This window comes from Echiichthys vipera (assembly GCF_963691815.1).
Source record: "Echiichthys vipera genome assembly, chromosome: X".
Classification (NCBI taxonomy): Eukaryota; Metazoa; Chordata; class Actinopteri; order Perciformes; family Trachinidae; genus Echiichthys; species Echiichthys vipera.
In genome coordinates, this window is record NC_139825.1 from 46152806 (window position 1) to 46165111 (window position 12306).

The window sequence follows — 12306 nt, forward strand, 5'->3', positions numbered from 1 at the left end:
TCTTTTTGAAACTGCTGGTAGGGTCTCGTTTCAGAGTTTGGTAAGATGAGTCACTGAGTAGTGCAGAGATCTTTGCCTGGTAATCAGTTGTATTGAGACCAACTGTGCATCTACCCTTGTCTGCTGGAAGGATTGTGATGTTGTGGTCTTTGCTCAATGCTGTTACTGCTTTTTTTCTCCTCACTGGTGAGGTTGGATGGGGGTTTAGCTCGGGACAACGCTGCTGACACTTTGAACCTTAGCTGTTCATCCTCAGTTCCAGTTAGGTTGTTTTTCTTTATAGCAGATTCTGTAGCTATAATCAACTTCACTATGGGTACCTCTGTTGGTGTCATGGCAAAGTTCAAGCCCTTGGCTAAGACCTCATTCTCTGGGTGGGTAAGATCTCTTAACCCATCTGTTATGTGTTTCTTTCTGTGCTGGAGAGTCATTTTTTTGCCTCCAATTGAGTATTTCTGGGTTTTTGTCAATTTTCTGGGATTGCAAATTGTGAAATTTCTTTGTTTGTCTTTCTTTGCTCTTGTTGTGTTTAGATAGTTGCTTTTGACTGAAATTGCTTTGGGGAGATAACGATGACCTGGACAAATGAGAATATTCACAGACTTACCTGCTATCCTTTACCAGAGGTTGACGGGGCGGGAATGGACAGGAGAGGCGAGCGTACTGAAAGAAAGTGATCTGCTACCACAGTGTAACTGCATGAATAAGAGAAGAGCTGGGTGTAAAGTTATACCTGCAGGGCTGACAGCTGAAGTGAAATGCCTTGTTGAGTGAGCGTATACAACACAGCCACTCTCACTGAGACCAGAGCCGACTTTAAACATGTGACTGTCTGGTTCAGTTTGATTTTGTGATGTGACGGCACATATCAAAGAACATTTTTTCTACCATCCGGCTATGCCTAACCCTGCAAATGTTAATGGCTGTATGTGCTGAGGATGCAAGGTATCCAGGTATCAAGGTATCTTTGAGATTTTTGCTGCCATCCCAAAGAAATGGAGAAAATTGGGTTTTCCTTAAAAAAGTCCTCAAAGTGTTGATACAGGTAACACATTTCCAGACACACATCACTTTTGCTCTACTTTACTCAAGTTCCAACAAAAGCTGTTAACCCCAAGGTCTGAGTTTAAGTGATATATCTAAACTATGCAATGTACAACTGGATTACATAATAAATCTAAATATCAAGTGAAACATCAACGCATAGAAAACAGTCTTACACAGGAACATTCAAATCAAATGTTCTCCCTCCTCTGAGAGTAATAACCCTTTCTGAAATGTATTTCCCAGAACTTCTGTCTCCCTCACATTCCTCTACCCTCTGCCTGCTGTGAGACAGATATTAGATGATATTAAAATATTTGTTTTAATATTATAGGAGACAGGAGGAGGAGGTTAGATCCACAAAGCACTCTGCAGGGAAGTCACATTTCACTGGCTGTAAGTGTGTGTGTGTGTGTGTGTGTGTGTGTGTGTGTGTGTGTGTGTGTGTGTGTGTGTGTGTGTGTGTGTGTGTGTGTGTGTGTGTGTGTGTCCCAGTTCACGCCAAAGACTCATGATGAGAAAAAAATGTTTTAGAACGTTGCAGGTAAAAGTTACAGCAGTGTAAGGTGATATAATTCTGATGTTGGTTGATGCTGTCACCTGCCACTCAGCCTGTCAAGTCGCCAGCAGCTGGTTTTCGAACGTAACACACATCACCTTTTTAAACAGCCTATTCACTTGTATCAAAGTCTGCTGGACAAGACAAAAAAACTGCTAGCTGGTTGAAATGGTTGTTTTGGACGGAGGCTCAAAGAGTGTGCGAGAGAGAGTGAAAAAAAGACAGAGAGAGAGAAAAAAGAGGGTCAAAGCGTTACAACAAACAAGGAGAGGGAGCGCCGTAATCGAGAGCAAAGCAGTGATTAAGGGAAAAAAATGGTCTTTTTCATTGCTAGAAATGTAGCTATAGTCTAGTCTATAGTATAAACAAATTATATAAAGCTACCAAAAAAAAAGCCTGAAAGTCAGAGGTTAGAACGTAAGACCGGGAGGAGTTGCTATGGAGTTGATACACCATCTAGCCTTGTCTCATTAATGTAAACTGGCAGGTTTCAGAACGTTGAGACCTGCACATTGCAATTACTTGAAAGTTTTAACTCGTCTCGTCACAAATATTTGGTCTGAACTGAGCTTTAGAAGAAGAGTAAGAGAAGAAGGTAGCCATCGAGGTGCAATTCTGAGACTGATGTTTGTGCATGCATGTGTACATCTAGTGATGGATGTAACTGAGTATTCAAGCAGTCTATTGTGCTTGATCAGGTTGTCATAATAACCACGAAAAGCAATGCACTGTAAGGCATATGTAATCCACGTACTGATTACTGTAGTAATTATGTCTGGAGCAAAGAAGGAAATCAGGTGACAAAGTACAAGATCCAAATCCGTGCAGAGAGGAGGGTACGGGTGGTGGATGGGTCCCTAAAACAGGACTTTGTGTCATAGAAGTACTAAGCCAAACCACTACCTTTTCTCTAAGTTCAAGTCTTTTTGGTGCCTGTTTACCAACCGATCAGCATTTCATGGCGTTAAATAAAATGTCATGTTTCGTGAGATATCATATGAACCTGTTGATGTGAACATGTTGTTATTGTTCTTATTGAAACAGTGATATTCAATGTTTCTGTAAAAACCTAACCACCAATGCCAACATTGTATTCTGGCAACTTGGTGATAGTATCATGAATAGTATCATTAAAACCTGTGATGCCAGAATCAGTGAAGGTCTTTCTTGAAAAATGTGAATCAATGAATGGACTCGTTTCAGCTCTAAAAATACACATTCAGATATTACGAAAACAATATGATTAGGTTTGAAGAGTAGAATATTTATTTTCTGATAAAAGAAACGAGCTGTTTTAGACAAAACTTTGCATCTGACTTAATGTTTATGAAACAAAACAGAGGAAAAGGGAAGTGGGAATGATGGAACAAGAGCAGAGTGACAGTGAAGAATCCTCAGAGATTCACTGAGTTGGGATGTAGGTCACCTGTAATCAGACCACGCACCAGTCTGTGTGTTTGGAGGGGATACACAAGCACTCACAGAGCGAGCAACACTCAGACATGATGATTGTTCTGACCTGCTAACGTTGCAGGAGGTAATGGGTTACACAAGACAGAGAACAGAAAGACTGGTCAACTAGTTAGAGCGTAAAGTGAGATTCCGGTATAAAATCATCCCAAGCTCTTTTTAGGAAAATACACTCGTCGAATAAGCCATCGAGAGATTTTTTGTATGAACTATTAATGGAGATATTCCCGGCAGTCGCTGACAGCCTATTGCGGCTAACATTGATTAGCACAGGACGGCAAGTCTAATGAAAACTATCGCTAAACCGCTAACACTAATCCAAATAAAACCAAACCTCTGCAGTAGCATGATAAGAGTCCTTGCACAGCATGTTGCAGTATTCAGGTATTCCAGGCCTCTGCGAAAAATTTCACTCATAAACGCAGCATTAACATTCTTCGGTGCTGATGGGTTCAAAGTACTCACAAAATGCCCGCACACTGAGACGCCTTGACCTCCTCCGCTGGCTGTTCACCCATCTTCTGACCCCTGTCCTGTGTATTCTGGCTAAAATAGGTATGGGCGCCCATGGAAATCATAGAAGTCATCTGTCTGATTGGGTGCTGCAGGGAAAGCTGTCTGGGACTTTTCCAAACCTGTTACAATCTATTTTTAACTTATGTTTCACCAAACTGCTAAAAAACCACAAAGTTTACGTGTTTTGCTGGAATAAATCATCAATGGGCTCCTTCCATTTAGATTGCATTTTCTAATCAACTTGAATGGACTTTACAACGAGAAGTTTGTACTGTGTAACCTGACTGTCGCCAGATGAATTTTGTTCTGCCTTACTTCACTCATACATCTGGGATCGCTCCATTGGAAAGTGACTTTAGGAGGCTGGGCCTTATCAAAAATCTTCTGACTTGGAGACGTCCACAGGTTGTTGAGGGCCAGAGACAAGGCCTTCAGAGCTGGAGACGAATCTGGCTTGAGAACAGCAAGAGCCAATCTTTCCCGGGGCATCAGAAAAGCAAAACAGGATCACACACACAGAATAACATCCTGCTTCAATGACAGCAAAAATGCACGGAGCTTATGGCAAGGCATTCAAGCTATCACAGACTATAAGCCTGTACCAACGAGCTGTGAGAAACAATACTCACCCACAGGAAAACCCAACACCTCCCCATGACCAGACTCTGTGCCTGTCTGCTGCCAGCATAAAGAAGTCATTCTCTGCTATTTACGCCTGGAAAGCAATAGGCCCAGACAACATCCCTGGTTGGGTGCTGAAAGACTGTGCAGAGGAACTGAAGGATGTCTTCACTGATATCTTTAACACCTCCTTGAAGCAAGCCATTGTCCCATCAAGCTTCAAAGTTGCCACCATTATACCTGTGCCAAAGACATCATCCCCATCCTGCCACAACGACTACCGTCCTGTGGCACTGACACCCATCATCATGAAGAGCTTGGAACGGCTAAGCATCAAATCCATCCTCCCCCAAATTGGACCTGTTCCAGTTTGCGTACAGGGCGAAACGATCCACAGAGGATGCAATTTGCTCTGCCCTCCACCCAGCCCTCACCCACCTGGAACAGAAAGACTCATATGTGAGAATGCTGTTCATAGACCTCAGCTCAGCATTCAATACTATAATGGCACAACAGCTTATCTGCAAACTGGATAAGCTCGACCCCAGCACAATCACCCTGGCCACGAGGGCCCTCACTCTTTTGACTCAGGACTGCACAACAACTTACAGCACCAATCCCCTCATAAAGTTTGCGGACGACACAACTCTGGTGGGTCTCATCATCAAGGGCGACAAGGAAAGAGGTAGATCTTCTGACCACGTCGTGTAGGAACAACAACCTCCTGCTAAATGTCAGCAAGAAGAAGGAGATTGTTGTTAACTTCTAGAGAAGCCACACTGACCACCCACCACTAACCATCGACGGTGCTGCTGTGGAGAGATTGAGTAGCACCAAATTCCTGGGGGTGCACATCAGTGAGAACCTGTCATGGACTACAAACACTACATCACTGGCAAAGAAGGCACAACAGCACCTCTACTTCCTGCGGAAACTCAAAAGGTTAAGTGCTCCACCACCTATCTTGGTGACATTCTACAGAGGCACCATTGAGAGCATCATATCCAGCTGTAATGCTGTATGGGGTTGAAGCTGCACTGAGTACAGCAGAAGAGCCCTGCAGCGCATAGTGAATAAAGCCGGGAAAACCATTGGTGCCCCACTCCCATCCCTCGAAGACTTGTACACCACCGGCCTCACCCGGAAAGTGGTCATAATAGTGAGTGATCCAAGCCATCCTACACATAAACAGTGTTTAGCCTCCTGCCCTCTGGAGAGAGGTACATAAGCCTCTGCTCCCGCACCACTAGAGTCAATTACAGCTTTGTCCACCAGGCTGTTAGGCTGCTGAACTCTCTCCCCTCTCTATCCTCAGCCCGATCCAGCAGGGTGTCAGGAAGATAAAAATCTGTCCTCCAAGAGACACCCTGAACTCTTGCACATTAACACATAATGTTAGCTTTCTCGTAGTTAATAATCCTGTGGACCTCTCCGGGAACCATCACCTTATCGTGATGGAGAGGTTTGTGTGTCCCTGTGAAACTGAGGGCTGTGTTGTCTGGAGCCTAGTGCTCCTGGTAGGGTCTCCCATGGCAGAGTGGTCTCAGGCAAGGGGCCAGACTAAGAATGATTCACAAAGACTCAATGGACAAACGAGGAAGAGGAAGAGAGACACTTCCCTGCGAGCCAGGCCCAGACGGAGGGCTCGCCGGTGAGCGCCTGGTGGCCGGGTTTGCCACGGAGCCCCGCCGGGAACAGCCCGAAAAAGTGACATGGCACCTCCCTCCTCTCCATCCTGTGGGCCCACCACTCGCAGGAGGAACCACTTGGGTCGGGTGCGCTGCTGCATGGGTGGCAGTAAAGGTGAGGGGCCCCGATGGACCAGACACGGGTAGCAGAGACTGGGGACGTGGTATGTCATCTCTCTGTCGGGGAAGAACCTGGAGCTTGTGCAGGAGGTGGAGCGCTACCAGTTAGATCTGGTGGGGCTTACCTCCACACACAGTCTCGGTTCTGGAACCGTACTCCTGGACAGGGGTTGAGCCCTATTCTTCTCTGGAGTTGCCCAGGGTGTGAGGCGCCGGGCGGGTGTAGGTGTACTCACAAACCCCCGCCTGTTGTGTTGGAGTTCACCTGGGTGGACGAGAGGGTCGCTTTCTTACACCTGCGGGTGGTGGGGGAGAAAACTCTGACTGTTGTTTGTGCACATGCACCCAACAGCAGTTGAGAGAGAGGCAAAGCTGGAGGCTGATGGGGAATCATTGTCAATATCTCTGGCGGAAGTCACTGAGGTAGTCAAACAACTCCACAGTGGCACAGACCCAGGGGTTGATGAGATTCGTCCCTAAATGCTGAAAGCTTTGGGTTCGGGGGGGCTGTCTTGGTTGACACGTCCCTTCAACATTGCGTGGAAGTCTGGGACTGTGCCATGGGAATGGCAGACTGGAGTGGTGGTTCCCCTATTTAAAAAGGGGGACCAGAGGGTGTGTGCCAATTACAGGGGTATCCCACCACTCAGCCTCCCTGGTAAAGTCTACTCCAAGGTGCTGGAAAGGAGGGTTTGTCCTATAGTCGAACCTCAGATTGAAGAGGAACAACGCGGATTCCGTCCTGAACGTGGAATAATAGACCAGCTCTTCACTCTCGCAAGGAACCTGGAGGGGGCCTTGGAGTATGCCCATCCAGTCTACATGTGATGTGATCTGGAGAAGGCATATGACCTGTTCCCTCAGGAGATACTGTGAGAGGTGCTATGGGAGTTTGGGGTGAGGGGGTCACTTCTGTGGGCCATCCAATCTCTGTACACCCAAAGCGAGAGCTGTGTCCTAATCCTCGGCAGTAAGTCGGATTCGTTTCCGGTGGGGGTTGGCCTCCGCCAGGGGTGCGCTTTGTCACCAATCCTGTTCGTGATTTTCATGGACAGGATATCGAGGCATAGTCGTGGTGGGGAGGGGTCGCAGTTCGGTGGGCTGAGGATCTTGTCTCTACTTTTTGCAGATGATGTGGTCCTGATGGCATCGTTGGTCAGTGACCTTCAGCACTCACTGGATCAGTTCGCAGCTGAGTGTGAAACGGCTGGGACGAGGATCAGCACCTCTAAATCTGAGGCCATGGCTCTCAGCAGGAAACCGGTGGATTGCTTACTCCAGGTAGGGAATGAGTCCTGACCCCAAGTGAAGGAGTTCAAGTACCTCGGGATCATGTTCACGAGTGAGGGGAAGATGGAGCATGAGTTTGGCTGGAGAATCGGAGCAGCGGGGGCGGTGTTGCAGTCGCTCTACCGCACTGTGACGAAAAGAGAGCTGAGGAAGGCAAAGCTCTTGATCTATCGGTCAATCTTCATTCCTACCCTCACCTATGGTCATGAAATCTGGGTCATGACTGAAAGAACGAGGTCGCGGGTACAAGTGTGTGTGTGTTTACATGCACCATACCATATCCTCGGCCGAAATGGGTTTTCTCAGGAGGGTGGTTGGAGTCTCCCTTAGAGAGAGGGGGAGAGGTTCAGCCATCCGTGAGGAATTCGGAGTAGAGCCGCTGCTCCTTTGCGTTGAAAGGAGCCAGTTGAGGTGGTTCGGACATCTAGTAAGGATGAACCCTGGGCGCCTCTCTAGGGAGGTGTTCCAGGCACTTCCAGCTTGGAGGAGGCCTCGGGGAAGACCCAGTACTAGGTGGAGAGATCTCCACACTGGCCTGGGAATGCCTTGGGTTCCCCCATTTAGAGCTGGTTAATGGGGCCCGCGAAAGAGACATTTGGGGTCCCCTTAAAGCTGCTGCCCCCGTGACCCGACCCCGGATAAGCGGTTGAAGATGAGATGAGATGAATAATCCTGTGTCAGTGACACAATAACATCAAATACTAAAATTCATATGTTAAAATAAACATTCTTTGATAGTAAATATATTTTGATAATGTGTTAAAATAAGATCCTTAATGATAATACACATTATGACTGAATAATACATGCATACAGACTGGGACAAACTTCAAATATAATCCTTGTTGGATCCTTAACATCCATACAAACATGATTAGGTTAAATATCACCACATTTCTTTAACTTGGGCAATCTTGATTATAGAACGACTGGAGTCAGTCCAAACAAAACTAATTTATTTATGGATGAATAAAATACACATTATAACAGTTTATACTTCCTATAATAGTTTTTTTTTTCAGAAAATAGTAAAGATGTGAGTCTCTGTCTCTTCTTATCAGATCAGGTCTGTGGGTGTCTCAGAGTCGTACAATGTAGGGGTCTTGAGTTAGAGTCAGGGTGCAATAAGAAAGCCTTTTCTCCATTAGTTAACAAATACATTTCATCTTATCACAGTGTCTGTCTTACATAAATTCGTCTTACATGGTTCTTCATTTAATGACCTTGAAGTTATTTTGTTTACTCTTTAATGAGTTCCAGGGTTGTCTAAAAGGTCAAAAGATCCTGAGAGTAGAGCAGGGAGGGCCAGTTCGTGTCTGGGTCAAGGAACAGAGATAAGGCAAAGACAGGCCAGAGAGGGAGAGAGATAAGTTGGCTGATAAGGCATCAGGGATTTCTGATCAGACTGGCATCTAGGTGCCTCATCACAGAATCTGTCCCCATTCTTTTGATGATGACATATGGGGCAATGTTTCCTTCACTTACCTCCCTTTCCGTCCTCTGTAATTATGATCTATCATCACATTCACATGCGCATTAACCTGAAAGTAATTACTTAGTGCTATTCTAAGTTATGTCAGTAATAAAAAGAGAATAACCAAGAAAGATTTAGAGGTCATTAAGGAAAAGAAAGACATTTTTAGAGTTTCGTTTGCACCCATTCACTCTGTCCTTTATTTCTTCCACCTCCTCTCCCTTCTTGCATGCTCTGTCTCTCCTCCTCGTCCTCCTCCTCCTCCTGCTCCTGCTCCTGCTTCTTCTCCTCGTCGTCTGTGTGGTGAACCATACAGTTAAATGCGGTCAAAGCCTTAACGGCTTTTTCTTGGAGACCTACTGCAGAACAATGACACCTTGGGCGGCCAGTTGCCACAAAGCTTTACAATCCAAACGGCTCCATTAACCAGCAGCTGAAGAAAATCATTGACCTCTTCAGTTTATGGTTAATCAGACAGTTTTAGAAGAAAACATACTGGTGCCAAAACATCTGAGGAGTCTAGTACCTGAGGAACAATACACAATCCTGTTTAAGGTTAAACTCCATTAAAAAGTTGACATACCACTCCCAAAAAAACCACAAATATTACATTAAAAATCAGTTTAACTCTATTCACCTGCAAATGTTGTGATGAGGTCATGCCCTGGACCTATTTCAAAACATCAGAAAAGTTTCTTCAAAAGTCGCACAAGGAAAATAATTTTGAGTTTTATTATAAACTCATTGGTTACCAGAAAAATATAAATAGTGGATGATTAAGAAGAAGAAGAAGAAGAATTACTTTATTTATCCCGCAACGGGGAACTTGAATTTTTTCACTCTTATTATTAATCATGTTACACACACACAGGCCCGAAATACACACACACACACAGACACACAAACAGGACCTATACATGCAATTAAGGAGAGATGTTAGAGCGAGGGGGCTGCCAGTGACCGGCGCCCCGATCATTTGGGGGTTCTGTGCCTTGCTCAACAGCACCTCGCCAGTGCCCAGGAGATGAACTGGCACCTCTCCAGCCACCAGTCCACACTCCATACATGGTCCACACAATGACTTGAACCAGCGACTCTACAGTTCCCGGCCAAGTCACCTATAGACTGAGCTACTGCTGCCCCCTTAATAATGTCCTAATTATTGAAGGGAATTTTTTATCATCAGTTGTTTGAGCAGTTGCCAGTTAGGAAGATTAAAGTAGTCTATACTGTATAATATTATTATTCTAAGAGATCCAGAAGCTCTTATGTGTTGTATTTGGAGAGTTTAACCAGGATATATGACAGTGATGGAGACAAGGAGACACGGAATAAGCAGCAAAAATGGAGAAAATAAAATCAGTGAATTGCTTAATTCTTCTAATTTAATTTTTTAGACTATTTGTAAGCATACTGGCTACATACGGTTGAACTAACTTTTACGGTAAATCTTGTGACACAGCCGTGTATTTGCCTGCTGTGCTGTGTCCTTATTGACCAAGATTGAGTCAATTATGGTCAATTTAGAAAAAGAGCAACAGTAATGAAATTGTATCTTCGTGGGGATGGCTGGCAGAAAGAAAATTGGTAAATGAGTTTTTTTCATTTTGATCAAAAATGTAAACCAACATACACGTTAAATCCCAAACCCCGACCAGCGTATTTGTGAAGCAGCAGGACATAGTTTGCCGCCTGATGCTGCATAAACTGCTGGGTTTACCGAAATGGAAAATCCCTTTCCTTGGTGGGTTTTCTTGGTTAGTCTTTGTGCCCACATTGTGTGGTCTGTTGCTGCCGGGAACTATTCAGATGAATACACGCGCACACACAAATATCTAGAATTTTAATATTTTCGAACTTGGTTTTACCGGTTTCCTCCCACAATCCAAAGACATGCACGTGTAAGGTTAATTGATGACCCTAAGATTGCCCATAGGTGTGGATGGTTGTCTCTGTTCGTCTCTATGTGCCCTGCGATAGACTGGCGTCCTGTCCAGGGTGGACCCCGCCTCACGCCGGATGTCAGCTGGGATCGGCTCCAGCCCCCCGCGACCCCGACCCCGGGATAAGTGGTTGAAGATGAATGACTGAATGAAATTCAAACCCCGAAAGGGATGCAAACTAATAAATGTGTAAAAAGCAAAATCTAAAACATCATCATGTCTCAGCCGGGGCCCATGACCATTTATTCTCTAAACTTAGGGCGCACTCACACTGTCAGTCCGTACCGTGCCCCATGCTTTAGGGTACTTGTTCCCCCCCTCCCTCTCCCACCTGAACCTCGTGCTAATGCTTCTTGCTGCCTAGACGTCATCACGCCGTAACACGTCACTCTGAGTTCTACTTACGTATATCCAATATCTGTCTGTGGCAACATTCACGGGCTGGATGTAAATAAGCCGCCATGTTAGTGACGCTGCTGACGGCCGTTGGTCTGTCGGCCCAGATAGAAGGGAGCAACCCTACGTCACGTAAAAGGCCGCACCCTGTCGCTGGTGAAAACAAAGGAGAAGACTTCAGTGTGTAGGCGCTAATGCGAGAAATAGGAGTGAGTGCTAGGTTTATAAAAATAAATTTGATTACATTTGAGGAAAAACATTACAGTCTATGGGAAATACGAGTAATATTTCCATATTCATTGATAGAATGATGGCAGAAAAAGGACAATGAGTTTCTGTGTAAAAGAGAGAAAGTCAGTACATTTTCACTGGACAATCATTCCCTAACTTTTTGATTTTTTCCATAAACACAATCATCGCTCAGCAACAACGTAATATACAGTAGCTGTCTGCTTCACTAACGTTAGTCATGCAGGAGGTTTCAAGGCCAGTTAACCTAAAATAGGCAAAATCAGGACAGATTACAACAGGATTTGTATTTACTGCCAGTCAAAGTCGACACTTTTATTTTCACTGGAATAGAGGGCGTGGCCTCATGTGTTGCTCTCCTCTATCGTCACAAATGGTTATTATGCTGCTTTCACTTGTAATCGTAAATTCCAACTTCGTAGTCAGGCTTGTAGTAGGGTATAAGTATAATAGGAAAATGTATGTGTGTATGGATTTAAGGGGATGGGCTGGAAGTAGAGAGAAGTGTGTTTCAATGAGGTTTACAAAAGAGCAAAACATTTTTTACAATTGTCAACACACTTAGTGACCATGAACGTGACAAGATGGAGCCTCTGAAAGAACAGGCTCGCCTGCAATTACATCTTACCACCACAGAGGCTGCTAGAAACAACATATCTCCAATCTTATGGAGTACAGCTTTAAACTACAGAAAGTTCATTCCACACAGACGCACACACTCGTGTGAAATTGCACCAGAAAATCTGTGAAACAGACAATATTCAATTTAAAAATTCAAACTCAATATATGAAATGTTTGGGACAGGAATTAGAGCGTCTGTTTAGTCCTGTTTTTCTCCCACTCTGCTCATTAAAACCTGTCAATCATCTGGACCAGCTGTTGTCTCTCCCCCTGCTGTCTATTAAGCCTCCACAGGTGAGGAAGAGGCAGATGGT